Source organism: Monodon monoceros, unplaced genomic scaffold (assembly GCF_005190385.1).
Source record: "Monodon monoceros isolate NGI ecotype Baffin Bay Population unplaced genomic scaffold, NGI_Narwhal_1 Super_Scaffold_7, whole genome shotgun sequence".
NCBI lineage: Eukaryota > Metazoa > Chordata > Mammalia > Artiodactyla > Monodontidae > Monodon > Monodon monoceros.
This window is the reverse complement of record NW_021703784.1, coordinates 15,770,956-15,790,653: the sequence shown is the minus strand read 5'-3', so window position 1 is coordinate 15,790,653 and position 19,698 is coordinate 15,770,956. Positions and strand designations below refer to the sequence as shown.

At 42.7% G+C, this 19,698-nt stretch overlaps 2 pseudogenes; both read left to right on the top strand.

The window, feature by feature from the left end:
• The first annotated feature begins 2,924 nt into the window (after positions 1–2,924).
• Positions 2,925–4,683, top strand: LOC114886372 (annotated as a pseudogene).
• Positions 4,684–11,319: 6,636 nt separating this feature from the next.
• Positions 11,320–13,338, top strand: LOC114886875 (annotated as a pseudogene).
• The last annotated feature ends 6,360 nt before the right edge of the window (positions 13,339–19,698 follow it).

Sequence of the window (19,698 nt, the reverse complement as noted above, 5' to 3'; positions counted from 1 at the left end):
ACCCTGATTATCGTTAAGTTAGAGTTGCTGCCACACAATAAGGACAGGGAAGAGTGTGTCTGGTACCCAAGTTGTTCACAGGTATGTCACTCGGTGCTTTTATGCCCAGAGATAATACTTAGTATGCAATTATAGAAACAATAGCCCAACAAGGGCTAAGATACCTCATGGATGAACGGCTGGGTGTCCTTACCAAGACCAGTCAGAATACTCAGGAAATCCAGAATGGTTGGGAGGAGAGAAAGATGATGAATATCAATTACAACTTTGGGACCAACTAAGCAACAGAAGTTTCCTTTATTAATCGCCTGCTTTAAGTCTTTTCAGAGATTGTGACTAGCCTCTATTTTAAAGGGAACTCTGAAACTTACTGGACTCGTATCTCCACTCAGATAATGAAGGCATCTTCTTTCATTAAAATGGGGAAGGTTCAGCATAAGCAAGGCATGGAACCAATAAACATCAAGCAGTAGCATGTGGTTCAGGCAGAATACGTGATGGCGTCATAGGGAGTGTGCTAAGACTTGACTAAGGTCACGTGGAGAAGCAGAAGAGGAAGCCTCAAACCTAGGGCTTCTCATCTTAAATATCAAACCTTCCCCTGCATCTTGCTTTTTACTTTACTGAGTAAGAGCCACAGAGTGAGTCTCTGGTGATATCAAGATGTGCTCACTATGGTTGCTACCCTCAAGTACTCATTTAAATTTGTTTTTAAGCATATATTTTCAAGTAAAGAATAACACAAGGCAGCCAGAGCTCAGTGCCAAAGAAATTATACAGTCAGACAGTACTACAAAGACTCTGGAAGAAAAAATACTTCCCCAAGAAGGGCCAGGTGGGCAGACCCCACCTGTTGATCTTGAATCCAGCTTTACCAATACCCACATATAAGCAGAGGTTGGGGGAGGGCTTTTCTTGCCAATGCAATGACCTTTAATTTGGGGTGACCCTTGTGCTGAATATGAAGCTAGGTAGATATCTGTATGCCTTATGAATGCTCACATTCTCTGCATGTCAGGCTCTTCCCCAGCCCCCCTAGTACTTGCTCAGTGGACCTAGGTACAAAGCGGCCATGGCGGCATGGATGCAGGCTACTCATGGGATTGACAACATGCACTTTGTGTCACCAAGGCTGACTTGCTTTTCACTCTTGCTGAGTGCCCAACTTGCCAAAAGCAGAGGCCAACACTGAGCCTCCTGTGTGACATCATTTCCCATGGAGACCAGAGGCAGTTTAAATAATTGGACCCCTTCCATCATGGAGGGGACAAAGAGTTGTCCTCACCGGGATAGACACATATTCTGGGTTTGGATTTGCTGTCCTTGCTTGTAACACTTCTGCTAGCACCACCATCCATGGGCTTATAAAATGCCTTATTCGCCATCATGGTATTCCTCACAACATTGCTTCTAATCAAGGAATTCATTTCTCAGCAAAAGAAGTGTGGCAATGGGCTCAGGCCCGTGGAATTCATTCTTATTACATAGCTCATCAACCAGAAACAAATGGTCCCAAAGAATCTTGGAACGAGCTACTGGAGCCTTAGCTATGGTTCCAGTTGGGAGACAACCCTCTGGAAAAAATGGGGTCTGTCTTACAGAATGCAGTATGTACTTTGACTCAGTGACCAATATATGGTGCTACATAGAAATCTTCCATAATAGGATGCAGAGATCTTAGAATCAAGGGCAGGAAGTGGGAGTACCTCCTCTCACTCTGACACCTAAAAACTCTCAGCATTTTTGCTTCCTGTCACTACAACTTTGAGCTCTGCTAGTTTGGAGGTCTTGGTTTCCGAGGGAGAAAATCTTCCACCAGGATAAATACCAATGGTTCCACTGAGTTAGAATTTGAGACTTCCCCCTGGCCATTCTGGGGTCCTTGTGCCACTGAAGCAACAGGCAAAAAAGCGAGCATTACTTTACTATTTGGGACGATTAATACCAAAAGGAAATTTAATTGCAGAAAAGACTTTGTCTGGAGCCTAGGGGATTCTCAGGGACATCCCTCACTACTTTTGTGTCCAAGAGTAAACAGTAATGCAAAATCACAGCAACCACAAATACACAGAATCTCTAAGGACTTGGACTCGTCAGGAATAAAGTTTTGGGTCACTCCCACATTCCACCAGGTAAAAAAACACTGACCAGAGAATATCCTGGATGAGGATGATGAAAACACAAAAATGTGAACAGGTAGTGTAAGAAGGAATATATATAGTTAATGTAATTTATTTGTATAATTTACTTTGATATATATACTTTATGACCAGGTATACGGACAAGGACTATAGCAGTGCATATTTTCTTCTTCCTGTGTATGTGTGTGTGTGTTATTTTACCTTCTGTCCTCCTTACCTTGCTGTCATATACGTTGTTAGAGGTTAACTTTGCAATAAAGAAGAAAATACTCAGATGGACGGCACGGAGAGAAGCTTCACCCGGGATTCGCTACATGCTTTATCCACGTGGTTTTAAGAGAAAAAAAGGGGAATCCGGGCGCTACAGTGGCCATTCTCCAGTGGCTGGAGCATGCTACCCAAAAACTGCTCCCTCAGAGGCCGATGGGAGCGGCTGGCGGGCGGCGCTCTTGGGGTCACCGAGCGTGCTGGGAGGCGTGGTCCTGGCGCGGCCCGAGGATTCTGGGTAGTGTAGTCCTGGCGTCCTGCTGGAGTGCCCCCCTACCCCCCGCCCCGGGGGCTCGAATGACCCCTTGTTCTTTGGTGGCGCTGGTGAGTGTGGCTCCAGCGGGACCCTAGCCGCAGCCGTGCCCTTCTCCGCGCGGAAAGCAGGTCCATTCCTGATGCCTTTAAGTAAGAGGAAACCCTACCCTGCCGGATCTTGAGAGTTTCCATTGACCCTCCTGAACCTTTCGGTTCTCGTTCTGACCCCTGTGGCTCCTGACAGCCCGGCCTCAGGCACACATGGCATTCAGAGATGTGGCTGTGGATCTCACCCAGGAGGAGTGGGTGCTGCTCAGCCCTGCTCAGAGATGCCTGTACCGGGAGGTGATGCTGGAGAATTACAGCAACCTGGTCTCACCGGCGATTCCATTTTCTAAACCAAAACTCATCACCCAGCTGGAGCAAGGGAAGGAAACCTGGAGAGAAGAGAGAAAATGCCCACCGGCCACTGGCCCAGCAGAACCAAAGCCAGAACTCCACTTCAGTCCTTTCTGCCCTCCGGATTTCTCCAGTCAGAAATTCCGCATGCAGCATATGCTGTGTAGTCATCCTCCCTGGATCTCCTCGTGCTTGTGTGCAGAAGATCCTGCCCAGCCAGGAGATCCGTGCCCGGGGGACCAGCAGCAAGCCTCCGATGGAAGTTCCCGGAACGATAAAGCAGAAGGTCAGGAGAGAGAAGAAGCCTTTGGAAAGACAAAGAAAAGGACTTCAGGCACGTTCCCCAGGCCGCCACCCCAGAGGCTCTAGGGATGGCATCCAAGGCGTGGAGGTAGAGGCCAGCCAGCTCAGAGGGAGAACTCCGAGGAAACAGACAGACTGTTGAAGAGGATAGAAGTGTTAGGATTTGGACCAGTCAACTTTGGGGAGTGTGGACTGGGCTTCAGCAAGATGACAAACCTGCTCAGTTACCAGAGGATACACTCAGGGGAGAAGCCGTATGTGTGCGGGGTGCGTGAGAAGGGCTTTAGCCTAAGGAAAAGCCTTGCCAGACACCAGAAGTCACACTCAGGGGAGAAGCCTGTCGTATGCAGGGAGTGTGGGTGAGGCTTTAACTGGAAGTTGACGCTCATCATACACGAGAGGACACATTCGGGCGAGAAGCGTTACATGTGCAGCGAGTGCAGGCCGGGCTTCAGCCAGAAGTCAAACCTCATCATACACCAGCGGACACACCCCGGGGAGAAGCCCTACGTGTGGAGGAGTGTGGGAAAGGCTTCAGCCAGCTCTCGTCAGACACCAGAGGACACAGCTAGAGGAGAAGGCCATCGTGTGCAGCGACTGTGGCCTGGGCTTCAGCGACAGGTCGAACCTCATCTCACACCAGAGGACACACTCCAAGGAGAAGCATTATGTGTGTGGCATGTGTGGGCACAGCTTCAGCCAGAATTCAACCCTCATCTCACACAGGCGGACACACACTGGGGAGAAACCTTACGTGTGTGGGCTGTGTGGGTGAGGCTTTAGACTCAAGTCACACCTCACAGACACCAGAACATACACTCAGGGGATAAGCCCATCGTGTGTAAGGACGGTAGGCGAGGTTTCAATCAGCAGTCCAATCTCATCAGACACCGGAGGACACACTCAGGGGAAAAGCCATACGTGTGCAGGGAGTGTGGGCGAGGCTTCAGTCACCAGGCAGGTCTCATCTGGCACAGGCAGAAAGACTCAAGGGAAAAGCCTTACCTGTGCAGGCAGTATGGACTCGGCTTTAGCAGTAAGTCAGCTTTAATCACGCACAAATGGGTACACTCAGAAAAGAAGCCCTGTTTATGCAGAGAGCGTTGCCAAGGCTTTCCCCAAAAGTCACACCTCGTCTTACATCAGATGACACACCAGGGCAAGAAGCCTTATGTGTGCAAGACGTGTGGACAGGGCTTTAGCCAGAAGTCTCACCTCAGCAGACACTGGAGGATGAAGTCCGCCCACCACAAACTGACTTCAGTCTGACCCTGAGGCCTACTTGGGGCAATCTTCTGACCCCTTACACTCTCTTTGAAAGTGAAGAGGTGGCAAGGACTGAATAATCAAACATCTTATACATTCATGAAATGCATTCTGTAAGTGGTCAAAGGACATTTGAGTTCATTTACTTCTTCCATGCTAAGTCTTCATGTTTTGTGGCCTTTTGTTCTAATAAACTGCATCTTTACAAAAAGAAAAAAGAAAATACTCAGATGATGAAGCTCTCTTTTGAAGAGAGTAGTCAACACAACCTGGTAATGGACAGGTGACTGTCCCCCAGAGATGGATACAATGACTATTGAAAGTTTGCCTCTCCTCATCTTGAGAAGAGGTTGGGAATGTCTTTGTACAAAAGATGGTTGCATCTTGTTAGGTGAAAGAACAATTCATTTTATGGTTGTGGGAAGTTCAAATCTGTGTAGAAAGGAGTGTATAGATGCTGAGGACCCAAAGGAATACCCTGGAACAGCCCAATTGTCTTTCTAATTTGAACCCTTCCTTCCAAACTCCACTTTGTGATACTGGGATTCTGCTGTGCACTGGCTCCCTGCCCAACTCTGTCCATTGGAGCCACTGGAGGAAGACTGCAGGGCTGCAGGAGGAGCAGAGAAACTTGGCCCTTCCTGTTGGTGCCCTGTTTGCTTCATGTTCTGGTCAGACTTGTCTATCCGGTCATGGCAATTTGTTTCAAAGCAGCAGTTGAATAGTTTGAAGTTTCTCCAATACAGGTTCCCCCCCCCTCACCCTTAGAAGGATTGAGTCCCAACCCCATGAGCCCTTCCTTCAAACTCAGCAATACCAGTCCCAGCCAAGCAGTTTCTTTTCCTTAGAAGTCTGACTTTCAGCTCTGTGGGTCCTCTCTTTCAAGATTCTAGGTTTTAGTAACTCCAACCTCTTCTCTTTGTTGTCCCAGTTCTAGGGGTGGTGGCTGCTTCCTGCGGTTGCTACTTCCATGCCACTCTAGTGTTCTCTTTTCAGTTAGTGAGCAATTCTTCTGAGCTACTTACTGTTCTTTACATTAATTCTCTATGTTTACAATTCTCAAAATACCTGGTATGGCTTTTGTCTCCTGATTAGACCCTGACTAATACACCTTTCAAGGGGGATCTCTACAATGACGTGGCAAACAAAGATGGAAGCCCCTCCTTCGAATCTGGCCTCCACCACACTGTGCTCCAGCAATATGAGAACTGCCTGTAGCTCTCCATCCATAAGGTGGTTTCTGCTTCTGGGTTATCTACCTATTTTGGAATCATGACAAGACCATCTCTTTGGACCAAAGACTAAAATTAAGATGTGTACATAACACAAAGTGATAAGTGCCCTAAGAGATAAAGCAGTGTGTGACTATAAAAGACTGAGATATTCCAATTAGCAATAGGTGGGGAGGGAACCAGGAAAAGCTTGACGAAAAATATGGCATTGGATCTGGATTTGGAAACTTAGGTAGAATTTGTACAGGTAGGGAAGAGCGAAGGAAGGGCATGATGGGCGGGAAGCATGGCATAAGGAAAGGCCCAGAAATGGAAAATCGTGGGTTGTGGGTGGAGAAGAGTAAATCAGATTATTTGCATGGAGCATTAGGTGAGTCTTCAGTGGGATATTCACCCCTCCATCTCCACCCCCCACAATCATTCCCCCAGATCACCCCTGCTGGAGCTCAGCTACCCCTCTAGCTCATCCATCTCTTGCTACTCCCATCTCCCCATCCCTGCCCCCAGGGAACCCTCAGTCAGAATGGAGGGATTTATGGGCAGTAACACTCCCTTCTCAGATCAATGGCTGAAGATCAATAGCTATAATGCAGAAAATTAATCCATATTCATTAGAATTGAATTGAGCAAATGATATTATAAAAACTCCCTTGGAAATCTATGGAAGGAAATTAAAGAGAAAGCTATTCTAATGTCACTACTGTCTGCCAAGCTACAGGTTTAAGAAATCAGGCAACTGAAGCTCCTGTTAATATTCAAAGGAAGCTTCAAAGGTCATTTAGGGTCATAGTTATATTGGCCACTTGGATGTAGAGGGTAAGGAGATGGAAGAGATGTTTTCTTCCCTTCTTCCGTGGAGATCTAAGAAACAAATGAACTCGTGGGTCGCCTCCAATCCTAGAATCCTGTAACTCCTGTATTCCTCCCTGATGTCATGACAAGTCACAGATGAGCTTCAGGAATGTCAAGTGCAATCATTAACTTAGAAAACAGCCTTGACTCCTGAAGACCAGGCTCCCTAGGAGGTCCCCTCTCCTGTCCCAGGGAGCCTCTGGTCATTCTCGGAGCCAGACCCCCCCAGTCTCTTTTCACCATACATCTCACAAAATAAGAATAGATACAGATTCACAAGTATTAGTCTAACACAGCCGTGCAAAGTGGAGAAAGGTCAGAGGGAAAGTACAAACCTGGCCTGGTGAACGTTTGCAGAGCTCAGGCAGGACTGGATTCCAGTTTTGGCTTCACCTCCTAGTAGCCGTGGGAAAATGACAGAATTCTTTGAGTCTCAGTTTCTTTATCCGCAGAATATGGACAATAATATAATAATTCCTCCCTCAGCAGGATTACTACGAAGATTAACACAATGCATGGTGAAAGTGCTTTACGCACTGCGAAATGCTATTCAAAAACTTTTATTGTCCTAAAAGCTTAGAGATGTTCTTCTGAAGCAGGTATCTTGTTAATGGAATCTGTCTATGGTTCCGTGAGGTTCATAAATGCCCTGAAATTGTATGCCAAATTGTCTATGTATGTATGTATGTATGTATGTGCATTTTGAGGGGGAAGAGGACCATGGCTTTTATGAGATTCTCTAAGCAGTTTGTGACCAGCAGCGATTATGAATTAAGAACCCCTGATAGAAGGAGACTGACAGAAGTGCCGCATCTCTGTGCAGATGGGACCAGAGTCTTTTATGCATCACAGCAAGAGAGACCTTACCTTAGCAGGAATCACTGCAAGATGAAGCATCAAAGCCATTGAGGAAAGTTGTAGAATCTTGGTGGTCAGCCACGCAAATGGCCTGGGTGCTGAGTTGCCCTGAAGCAGGTGGAATGGTATTAACAGCTCCTTAACAGTTCTTCAAACCTCCATGGTGCCCAACCCCAGAGGGCTCTGTTCAGCTGTATGTGACTGGAGCACTTTGGAGGTGATCCCTGGAGCTTGGCAGAGAGGGGTCTTGCCTCCATCTTACTTCCCTCTGCCCTCTTTCCAATCTCAATCCTCACAGCAAAAGGAATCACAAATTCTATGGTAGCCTCTTGCTCTCCTTTGCCCTTCCTGAAACCCCAGTTGCTTCCTTCTCCCCCGGACATGCTGGGAGATTCCTTGCTTGGTGGGGGGAGGGGAGCATCTAGATTGCATCTTACTTTATAGTATCTTGTGTTTGGAACCCAGACTCAGGTACAGGATGGTCCCACACTCCCTTCTTCTAACCCAGGCTGTCTAAAATCTCCTCCAGAGTCCCTGGAATCCTCCAGGGGAAAAATTAATCAGGGCCCCAGCTCACTGAAGGCACGATTGGCCAACTGTTAGGTTTTTGTTTTTATTGTTCACATAATTTTATTCCCCACTGATGGCACTTGAAAATCCTGGAGGCCCCTTACCGATATCTTTTCCAGTGTTTATAAGATGGGGGCATAGAAGATGACCCACATTGGAAGGAAATAAAGAGGTTATCTTGTCCTTTGCCCATAGCTTCCTTCCCTGAAAGGGCCCCAGGGTAGATGCCTCACAAGCTCCCCTCCTCAGGAGACCAGGAACTTCACCTGGTGTCTCATCTGAGTCCCTTGGATGGCGCCATGTGAAGTAAAGCAAGTGACCCCACATCTAGACTCAGTCTCTTCCGCTCCAACTTTCTGCAAGTCTCAGGGCCCCATAAACTACTTTGGGTCTCTTTTCTTCCTCTGAGTTTTATTTTTTCTTTTTTCTGGGAAACTTCCAAGCATCTGGGGGAGGTAGTGTGGACAGAAATGACCAGAGTGCTAGAGGGAATGTTTAAAGAGTCCGACAACCATCCAACACGATTTATTGGGCATCTGTCACGTTACAAGAAGATGCAAGTCACACAAAGAGATGGACTCTGACTGGGTGAGCCCCTCCAGGAAGCCAGCTTCCAAGGACAGGGCAACCACCCTGCAAGTCAGTTCCACAACGTTTGCCTATCTTTATGGAGTTTATCCTAGTCTGTCTAATGGGTATCACGGCGATGTGGGTAAAAGACCGACTCCCCTACTGGACCACAGATGCCTTAAGGGCAAGAGGGGTCCAGACATGTTCTGCATTTGTTTGTTGAATTAAATTAAATCAAAACAGGGTTCATGCCCTGTTTTTTTATTATCTCTTTAGGTGGTAGAGAGCAAAGGTAAATAGGAGTACAACAGTGAACACACACAATGCTCCTGAAGAATTCTCCTCTATTAAACGCACACACACGCTCATGTTCATATACACACATGCACATATGTGCATATTCATGCACGCACACACATCACATTCAGCGGAGACTCTTGGCTCCCTGCCACTTGCTTGAAAACCCAGACTTCAAGAGACAATTAAATATTTATATCTTTACATCTCAGTATCTTCTTTTCAAATCCAAACAGCTCCAACAGGAGCCATCACTGGCACTTACTTAACTCCTTAAAAACATCCACGAGGGGTTTTATCCTTTTATAATTAAATTGTTAAGAGCAGAGAAGATGCAACAGGCTTTAGGGTGGGAATGAGCTTACTCCCCAGAAACAAGGCCGTGGGAGCCCCAGCTCACTCTCTTAGACTCAGTCTGGGATCCAGCGCTCCTGGATCTGGGGCCCAGCCGCCCAGCCCGTACCCTCACCCATGGTCTGCAAAGGACGAAGGGATGCTCTCTTGCCAGCTTTCCCCAACAGGCACTTGAGTGCCCCGCAATCAGGGCTTGGCAGATTATGCAAATTACCTGTGCATAATAATGTCCTCGCTAAGTAGATTAACCCAGAGCAGGGTACCGGACAGGAGCTAGCAGGTGTTGGCTGCCAGGCCCTTAGCTCTCTGCCCCAGCCCCAAGCATGGTGACAGTGCTTCTAGACCAGGCTGCTGAAGGCCTTCTCACTACACTACCTTCCCCACCTGCCACCGGGCCTCTATCATGTGCACACTCTTACCTCTTCTCCCTCAGTCTGTCCCTAACGGCCTACCCTGTGGGATCTCCAATGTCAGGGCTGAGAAGAAAGGGAAGAAAGCCCTTTCCCAGGAGTTGCTTGAGCTAAGGAAATGGGAAGAATCTTACCACCTTGAGTCACTGACATATGCATTTATGTCTAATTCCCCATCTGTGGGCAAGACTTATGTCCCTGAACTCTCCATAAAACCCATTCTAGGGCCTGCAACACAATAAGTACTCACCAAATGAATGTTTCCTGGATAGAATTGAATTCCAAAACCACAGGGCTGGGAAAACATCTTCAAAATGCTTCAAGCAGCCAACAGACATATTCTGATTATGACTGATCTGTCAGGTGCTCTGTGAACACTGGCATAGGGATTTTAGCCTTGCTGCTATGAGTTCCTTGAAATTATAAGCAAATTATATGTTCATACGTTTTTCTGTAGGGAGAGGGCCCATGGCTTTCACCAGCTTCTTCATGGGGTCCTGACCCCTCCCTAAAAAAATCTTAACCACTGCCTGTCCACGGGAAGGACAGACATGAAAACCAACAACCAATGTGATAAGCCTGGGACCAAGATGAGCACAAGATGGTATGAGGGCATAGAAGAGGGTCCAACCTGCAGAGGACAGAGCCCTGAACTCAGCATCACTCCCTTCTAAGGTAGATATTACAAGTCCCATCTCACTAGTTGGGAAGATGAGGCTCAGAGAGTTTAGACTGCCTGACCAAAGCCACACACCAGTAGAACCCAAAGTAAATCGAAGCTCGGTGTTGAGCTTGCTCCCTGCAGCCGCCTTGGTGTTTGAGATCCCAGCTTCGAGACCCCTCATGCTCTCCCAGGGTTCAGGGGGCAGAGGAATGGAGCCCCTGCAATGACTGAATTCTGATCAGCCGTGGAGCAGGCTTGGCGGTTAGGCCTCTGGGTCCCCGGTGTGCACATCTTTGCAGGCTTCAGCAGACTTTGTGGAGTCTATTTACCACATCTAAGACCAATTTCCTTCCCTTCAGTTGCTTTGAAGATAATTTAAGGTACTTGCATTGTCTGCCTGGGAATGTGAAAAGCTAGCTAATGCCGAAATCGATGCTTCCTGCTTAACGCTGTGCCTCCGCCCACCTGACCTGCGCAGCGAGCAGCTGGCTCACACAGCCTTCAGTGAAGGCTTCAGCAGATCTTTCCGGCCGGCTACTTTGTTAATCAGAAAGGGGCTGGGGGCTGGGGGAGGGGGGTGCCTCAGGTTAATGGCAAGCAGATTGAGTTTTTAAGCCCGAATGAAATATTTAGTAGCACCACTGACAGGATTCAGCTGGTCGGGAACAGTACTTCAGCCCTGCTTGGGGAAGGGGGTGGAGGAGGGTGCCCAACATGGGCTCCCCAAGCTAGGGGTGCAGAGTAGCCTGTTCCGGAGGAGAAGACCAGCCCGGACATGACCTCCCAGCTGGCTCTGTTCCCAGGGCAGGCTGGGACCACTTAGGAGGGCAGGTTGCTCTGCCAAACCTGCACCTGCAGCCCCCAGAGGGCATGAAATAGGGATGCTCATCACCAAGGAGAGAGCTCCCATTGTCTGCATGTCTCCACACCTCTTCTGGGTGCCGATGCTCTGCGCTGGAGCTCAGCTCTTCGTAGAAAGTTTAACTGGGCCTTAGAGGGCTAGCTGAATGGTGGGGTTGGAGAGGTAAGAATAGGAAAGATGGCATTTTCCGTGTTCTTCCTTCCTAAACTACTCTGGGAACAGAGTACTCTAGTCCTATGTACTTTGTATTATACTATCCTGACTTCCTCACTGCTAAAATCATGGAATCTCAGCCTTAGATGGGACTTGGCAGATCACATGTTCATTCAACATTTATTGAGCTCCTTACCTACTATGACCAAGTATAGTATATACCATGCCATTCACCCATCCCACATTCAATATTTTAATCCCCTTTATAGCACCCCATCCCAAATTGGCCAATGCTAGAATGACTTCATGGATGGGGAATGAGTTATTTCCTACTGATCCTCATTCCAGCAATCTTTATTAGGAATGATTCCCTTTATTCAAACCAAAATCTGTACCCCTTCAGCTTTTATTTATAACCCTTGGCCCTTGTTCCCCTGACCCATTCCCTACTCCCCCACCCTCCCCAACATTGCCAAAGCCACAGTAGCATCCTTCAGATATCTGAAAATATCTCCAGGCTTCTCCCAACTCAGCAGTATGACCAAAATCTAATTATAATCTGAGGAACCAGGTGGACTGTGACAGTGCTAAATCTTTTGGATGTCAAATAACTTAATCTTTTCATAGCTTTTCTCCCTCACGTTCATTTGATTCCTTTTCTACCTAATCTCCAGGTCTACCACAAAGTGGCAGTCACAAAACTCCTTCATAAAAGCAGGTTACAAAATTTCTGCTCTTGTCTGGGGTAGACTGGCTTGTATCAAACAAATTCTCCTGCTAATAAAAACTTTAAAAATCAAAATCAGGGCTTCCCTGGTGGTGCAGTGGTTGGGAGTCCGCCTGCCGATGCAGGGGACGCGGGTTCGTGCCCCGGTCCGGGAAGGTCCCATATGCCACGGAGCGGCTGGGCCCGTGAGCCATGGCCGCTGAGCCTGCGCGTCTGGAGCCTGTGCTCCGCAACGGGAGAGGCCACAACAGTGAGAGGCCCGCGTACTGCAAAAAAAAAAAATCAAAATCAAAAACAACTCTTTAAAACTCAACAGAGAGCTGCCAAGGCATCCAGGACTTATGAGCCAAAATTTAAAAAAGAAAGGAAATGAACTGAGAGGCACCCTACATTCATGATTGCTTTTCCCTGATTCATATTTAGTAGCTCAGAGGCTGAAAGGACAAGCAGAGACTAAGAAGATGAACATAAAGTAGTAGCTAAGACACAATGAAGCCAAGCAGAGCTTTTGACAGTCTCATGAGGCTGAGGAGGCATATACTGGAGCTCAGAGCTACCAACCAAGGCATTTAGGATATAAAGGTTGAGATCCTGGAGACAAGAGAAGACCAAAGAAGTGAGCCCAGTATTTAATGGCACTTTCCCTCAAGGCATGTGTGATCCGTAAGCAGCAACCCAGGGGATGAAAAACCCAACTAAAAACTGGCTACAAGGCTGGGAAATTTTAAAAGGCTGTTAGGTCTGGGTCCTTGCTGCCAAGATGCCAGAAGGGCTGGGTGTGTTGTGCCCCCTTCCTAGGAGGATCTTCACCCTGGTGTAGACCAAGAAAAGAAGCAATAACGGTCATGCCAAAAAGGCTATGGCCACCCGTAGCCTGTATGCTGCACTAACCACACCCAGCGTGTGCCCAAGGACAAGGCCACTAAGAAGTTCATTATTCAAAATATAGTGCAGGCCACGGTCATCATGGACATTTCCAGAGCGAGTGTCTTTGGCACACTTGTGCTTTCTCTATGTGAAACTACATTACTGCATGAGTCATGCCATTCACAGCAAGGTAGTCAGGAATCATTCTCACAAAGCCCAGAAAATCCACACACCTTCACCTAATTTAGACCTAATTGTGCCACCCCATGACCTCTGCCAAAGCCCATGTAAGGAGCTGGGTCCTTAAGGACTGAAGAAAAACTGTCCTCTGGAAAAAAAAACCGACTGGAAGTTATGCTTTTCAAAAAGAGACTTTAATAGTCTCACGGTACTAGGAAGACAAAAATGAAAGACCACAACCAAGGAGGAGAAGACCTGGTACACATTCCAGGATTTCATTTGGGATTCATGAAGTGCTAAACCAAAGAATAAATGTGAAGAGGGAATATACCAACCTTCACAGAGACTGGAACCCAGCTTCAAATACAGGTGCTCTTCCTCTACTATAGTTGACTAAGCAAATCAACTGGAAGAAGATATCATCCAGAGATTACAAATTTCATAAAAATGCCTGGCATTCAATAAAAACTGACTAGGCATGCAAAGACACAGAATGAAATAACTAAGAATGAAAATAAAGGTCAGATCATAGCTTCAAAGCTGAACCAAATGTTAGTATTTTTAGACACAGACTTTAATGTCACTATGATGAATATCTTCAAGAAAATAGATCGAAATGGGAAATTTCAGTAAAAAAGAAAAAAAAACACTCTGGAATCTTTAGAAAGAACCAAAATTCAAGAACTAAAAATATATAACACATAAAATCAATAATTTGGGTTTAATAAGAGATTAGACACTGCTGAAGGAAAGAATAGCTTGGAATGGCAGGTTTCTGGAAGACAATAACCAGACTGATAAAAAGAGAAAATATTTTTAAAAGATGGAAATGCAGAAAAGAATATAAGACATATGGGACATGGTGAAAAGATCTAACATGTGAAACTGGAGTACCAGAAAAAAAAAAAGAGAAAAAATTTAGCATAAACAATATTTGAAAAATAGTGACTGTGAATTTTCTGAAATTCACATTCTTCAAAACTGAAGAAAGACATTAAGCCACAGATTTTCAGCAGGATAAATGTGTAGGCATATCATGGCAAAATCATTGAAAACCCAACACCAAGAGAAACATTTAAAGCAACCAGAGAATAAAACCCACATTACTTTCAAATGAGTAACAATAAAACATAGATAATTTCTTAATAGAAATGATAAAAGTAGTAAAAATAATGATTTCAGTTTATTGTAATAAACCAAAGATGCATATTATAATATCAGGAGTAGCCAATAAAAAAAGTAGCAAAAGACTATACAACTAACAGGATAATAGAAATAACAAAACATACCGAATTAACTCAAAGAAGAAAATGAAGGAGGACAAAATAAAGCATTGCAAATAAGAAAATATACACGATAATGTGTTTAAGCCCAAATATATCAGTAATTACATAAAAGGATAAATACACTAAATTCTTCTATTGAAAACAAAATTTGTCAGACAAGTTTTTAATTTGTCAGATCAGTTTTTAATACCAATTATTTATTTATATTATTCAGAAGACAAATATGAGGTTTCTAGATTGGGGCTGACTATTACCACTTACAGTAATAACTGCATTGGTTCCCCGTGCCCAATTTTCCCCCTTAAGGGTGATGTAATGAGAACCAGATGGTTAGGACTGTACATGCAAAGGGTACACATAGGAGAGGAATTCAAAAATTATGAATCTGAGAGTTTATATGGGAACAGCCATAAGGCTCTCCTACCGCGTTCGTCCTGGGAGAGGGAGAGGAACATTTCTAACCCGAACTATTTTCTCAGGGAAGAGAAATGACAAAGTCTCTACTCTGGAATTCAAATACTTGGCTCTGGGGTTGATATATTTACTTACCCTTTGAATGGGAGCAGATGGCTCCATTATAAAGAATAAAAGCAGCTCCAGTTTTATCACCCTTAGAATGTGAGGAGCAAATGTGTCTGGGGGAAAGAGACATTCCTTCTTTGCTTAGAAAGACTTAGAAAACTTTAACCAGGCAGAAACATGAAAATATTCGTATTGCTTTCCAACAACTATGATGAAGAAAAACAACTATATGCTGCTTATAAGGAATGCATCTTAAAGACAAGACCAAAGACAGGGTAAAAGAATAGAAAAAGATATACCATGCTAACACTAACCAAAGGAAAGCTAGTAGGGCTATATTTATATCAGACAAAGTAGACTTTTAAGGCAAGAAGAATTACCAGAGATGAAGAAAGACATTTCCTCTTGGCAAAAAGATCAATCTACCAGGAAGACATAAAAATTCTTAATATGTGTGTACCTCATAACATGACTTCAAACTGTAAAAAGCAAAATTTGGAGCAAGGAGAAATAAAGAATTTCTTACGTTTTTCTCAATAACTAGTAGAATGAGTACACAAAAATATAAAGGATATAGATTTGAAATACGCACTTAATAAACCTAAACTAATTAAAACTATTAAACTAAAAATACACAAAAACAATACACTCAATATCCTTTTGGAGTAGCAGGTAACAGATATACCTTCACACCTCAAATAACCAAAAAAATTGAACAAAATTTATAGAACAGTGATTCTTAAGGCTTTGGCCATCAGGCTACAAAGAAGAATGATCCTTGAGAGTTGGGAAGTAAGGGAGGTGAGTGAGCCCTGTTATTGCCCCAACTTACTGCCTACAGAAAGTTTTCAGGCTGTGGTACATGGAGGAGAAACCCAAGTGGAACTCAGTGGTCTCCTTGAATTGAGGAAATAAATTCAAGAGTCTGGGGAGTCCAAGGTGACCAGAGTTCACTCATACCACAGCTCAATAATTCTCTTATTATTTTTCAGTCTTTATTTTTATGTTTCTTTCTGAATACTTTCCACTGCTTTGTCTTCAAATGTACTAATTTTTTCCTGTACAATGTCTAAATTACCATGATCCCATTTAGTATCTTTTTCATCTGAAACATGGCAGTTTTTTCATCTTTAGAAATTCAAATTGGGTCTTTTTCTTTCTTTCATGTCTCTACTTATGCACAGTATAGCTAAATTTTCCTCTAGCTTTTTGAGCCTATGGAATACAATTCTAATAACTGTTTTCATGCCCTTGTCTACTAACTCTACCATTTGGATCAGTTTTGATTGGTTGAAAATTCTCCTTACTATAGGTATACTTTTCCTGCTTCTTCACAGATCTGATGATTTTTTATTGGATGCCAAGCATTATAATTTTATCCCATTACGTGCTGAAATATTTGTATTCCTATAAATATTCCTTAGCTTTGTCCTGGGATACAGTCAAGTTATTTGGAAGCAGATTGACCTTTCTGAAGTTTGGCTTTAGGCTTCATTACGTAGGACCAGAGAAACATTTAATCTAGGGTTAATTTTCACCACTACTGAGGCAAAATCCTTCTAGTTTCTGTCGCTGAGGCTCCATGAATTATGGTTTCCATTCTGGAGAGTCGGAATGGGTACTATTCTCAATCCTGTGTGAATGCCAGAGATTGATTGTGCCATAGAATTTTTTCAGGTGTTTCTTTCCCTGGCCTCAGGTAGTTTCCTCAAATGAGTTCTCCCTCTCTCTCTCTCTCTCTCCCTCCCTCCCTCCTCTCTCCTTCCTCTTCTAAAATTAGATTACAATAAATTTAAAATATATACTATAAGCCCTTAAGATACCACTGAAATGGCAAAGCAAATAGTTAAGCTAAACCCAACACAAGTGATAAAATGGGATTGTAACAAGGACTCAATTAATACAAATAATAGCAGACATTTTAGGCAAATCTAATAAAACAATATATAAAAAGATAATATATCATGACCAGGAATGCAAGATTGATCTAACATTTTAAAATCAATGTTATTCGTTGAATAAACAGACCAAAAAAGACAAACCATCAATAGATGCAGAAAAGCATTTGACAAAATTCAATGTCATTCCTTATAAAAACTCTCAGAAAACTAAGAATTAAAGAGAATTTCCTCAACCTGATAAAGATCATCTACAAAAACCTGCAGATATCACACTTAAAGAAAACTTCAGGTACAGATGATTTCTCCAGTGAATTTTATCATACATTTAAGAAATAAATCTACACAATTTTTTCCAGAGAATAGAAAAACCTCACAACTCCCAACTTATATTATGAGACCAGTATAATCTTGATATTGAAACCTGATAATAACATTACAATAAGAAAAACTTCAGATCAATCTTTCTCATGAACGTAAATTCAAAAATTCTAAACAAATTATCAGCAAATGGGATCCAATGATATATAAAAACAACAATATATTACAATCAACCTGGGCTTATTCCAGGAAAGTAAAGTTTACTATTGAAAAGCAATCAATGCAATTGATAGTAATTCACCAATTAACAGAATAAAGGAGAAAAAAATTACATGATCTCCTCAAAAGATGTAGAAAAGTCACTTAATAAAATTCAACACTCATTCATTTTTTAAATTAGAAAAAGAAAGCTTAACAAATTAGCCACAGAAGGAAACTTCCTTAATTTTATAAAGGATTAAGGATAACTATAAAAAACTTGGAACAAACACCATTCTTAATGATAAATATTGAAAGACTTACCCCTGATATCAGGAATGAGGCAATGATGTCCACTGTTACCCTCCTATACAACATTATATCATAGGTCCTGCCCAATGCAATAAGGAAAAGAATAAAAAGTATATAATGTTTGAAAATAAAGTCATTTTTCAAGGAATGTGATTGTGTATTTGAAAATCCAAAAGAATATGCCGATAAACTGATAGAGTTAAAAAATTAATTTAGCCAAGTCAAGCAAGGTTACAGTTCAACATGCAAAAATTAACTGAATTTTTATATACAACCAAACTATTAGGAAATATTTTTTAAATATTTAAATATATCTTTAAATATTTTTTAAAGATATATTTTAAAGAATATTTTTAAAAATATTTTAAAAATATTCAAAATAATATTTTCCATAGCATCAAACACATAAAATACCTAGAAATAAATCCAACAAAAGATGTGCAAGACTTCTAGGAAAAAAAAAAAAAAACCTATACACTTTATTAAGATAATTTAAAGAAAACTTAAATGAGTGGGAGATATTACATATTTATGGATTGGAAGATTCAATATTGTAAATAAAATACTGTAACGAAAAGTCAATCCTCCCCAAAATGATATAAAATTCAATGCCATCCTAATCAAAATCTCAGCTTTTTTTTTTTTATTTTATAGAGTTGGATAAACTGATTCTAAAACTTACATGAAAATGCAAAGCATGAAAAGAGCAAAGACAATATTGAAGAAGAGTAACAAATTTGGAGGACCTAAACTACCAGATATTAAGTATATTATTAAGCACCAGTAATTAAGAAACTGTTGAGTTGGCACAAGGTGAACAAATGTACGATAGAACAGAATAGAAAATACAAAAACAGTCTGATACATGCTTCACTTCTAGCAAAGGTGATATGATGGAACAGGGGGAAATGAACAGTCTTTTCAATAAGTGGAGCTCAATTATTGGTTATTTATATGGGGAAAAAAATATTGACCCCTACCTCACACCATACACAAAAATCAGTTCCAGATGTATTATAAATAAAAAAGTGAAAGGTTAAACAATAAAACTTCTAGAACATAGGAAAATATATTAATGATCTTGAAGTAGGTAAATGTTTCTTAAATTGGGCACAAAATATACTAACCATAAAGGAAAATATTGATAATGGGACCAAGTTAAAATTTAAAGCTTCTGTTTATCAAATGATACCTTAAAAGAGTGAAAAGGCAACTCACATAGTGGGAGAAGATTTTTTCAATAAATACTTGACAAAAAAAACCCTCATATCCAGAATATACAAATGACTCCTACAATCAATTTTAAAAATCACAGAAAATCCAATAGATAAATGGGAAACAAATGAACAGGTATTTCACCAAAAAAGGATATCTATGTGTCCAAGAAGCATATAAAAAGCACTCGATTTCATTAGTCATTAAGGAAAAACAAAATAAAACCACATGAGTTACTACTACACACTCAACAGAATAGAACATTTTAAAGCATTGATAATAATCAAGTGTCAGCAAGGATATGGAGCAAATGAAATTCTCACAGACTGCTGGTGCAAGTATAAATTGGTTTACCCACAAGTCTGTTCCCTAATAGAAATGCATACATAAATGTATCAAAAGACATTACTGATAACAACACACTGGGGTTGGGGGTGTTGAGGGCGAGTACCTATCAATAGTAAAATGTGTAAATAATTTGTAATATAGTCACAGTGGAATGCTATGCAACAAAGAAAATGGATGAACTAATACTACATACAACAGCATGAACGTACCTTACAAATATAATGTGGAACAAAAGTCACACGAAGGGCTTGCTGGTGGCGCAGTGGTTGAGAGTCCGCCTGGCGATGCAGGGGACACGGGTTCGTGCCCCGGAGCGGCTGGGTCCGTGAGCCATGGCCGCTGAGCCTGCGCGTCCGGAGCCTGTGCTCCGC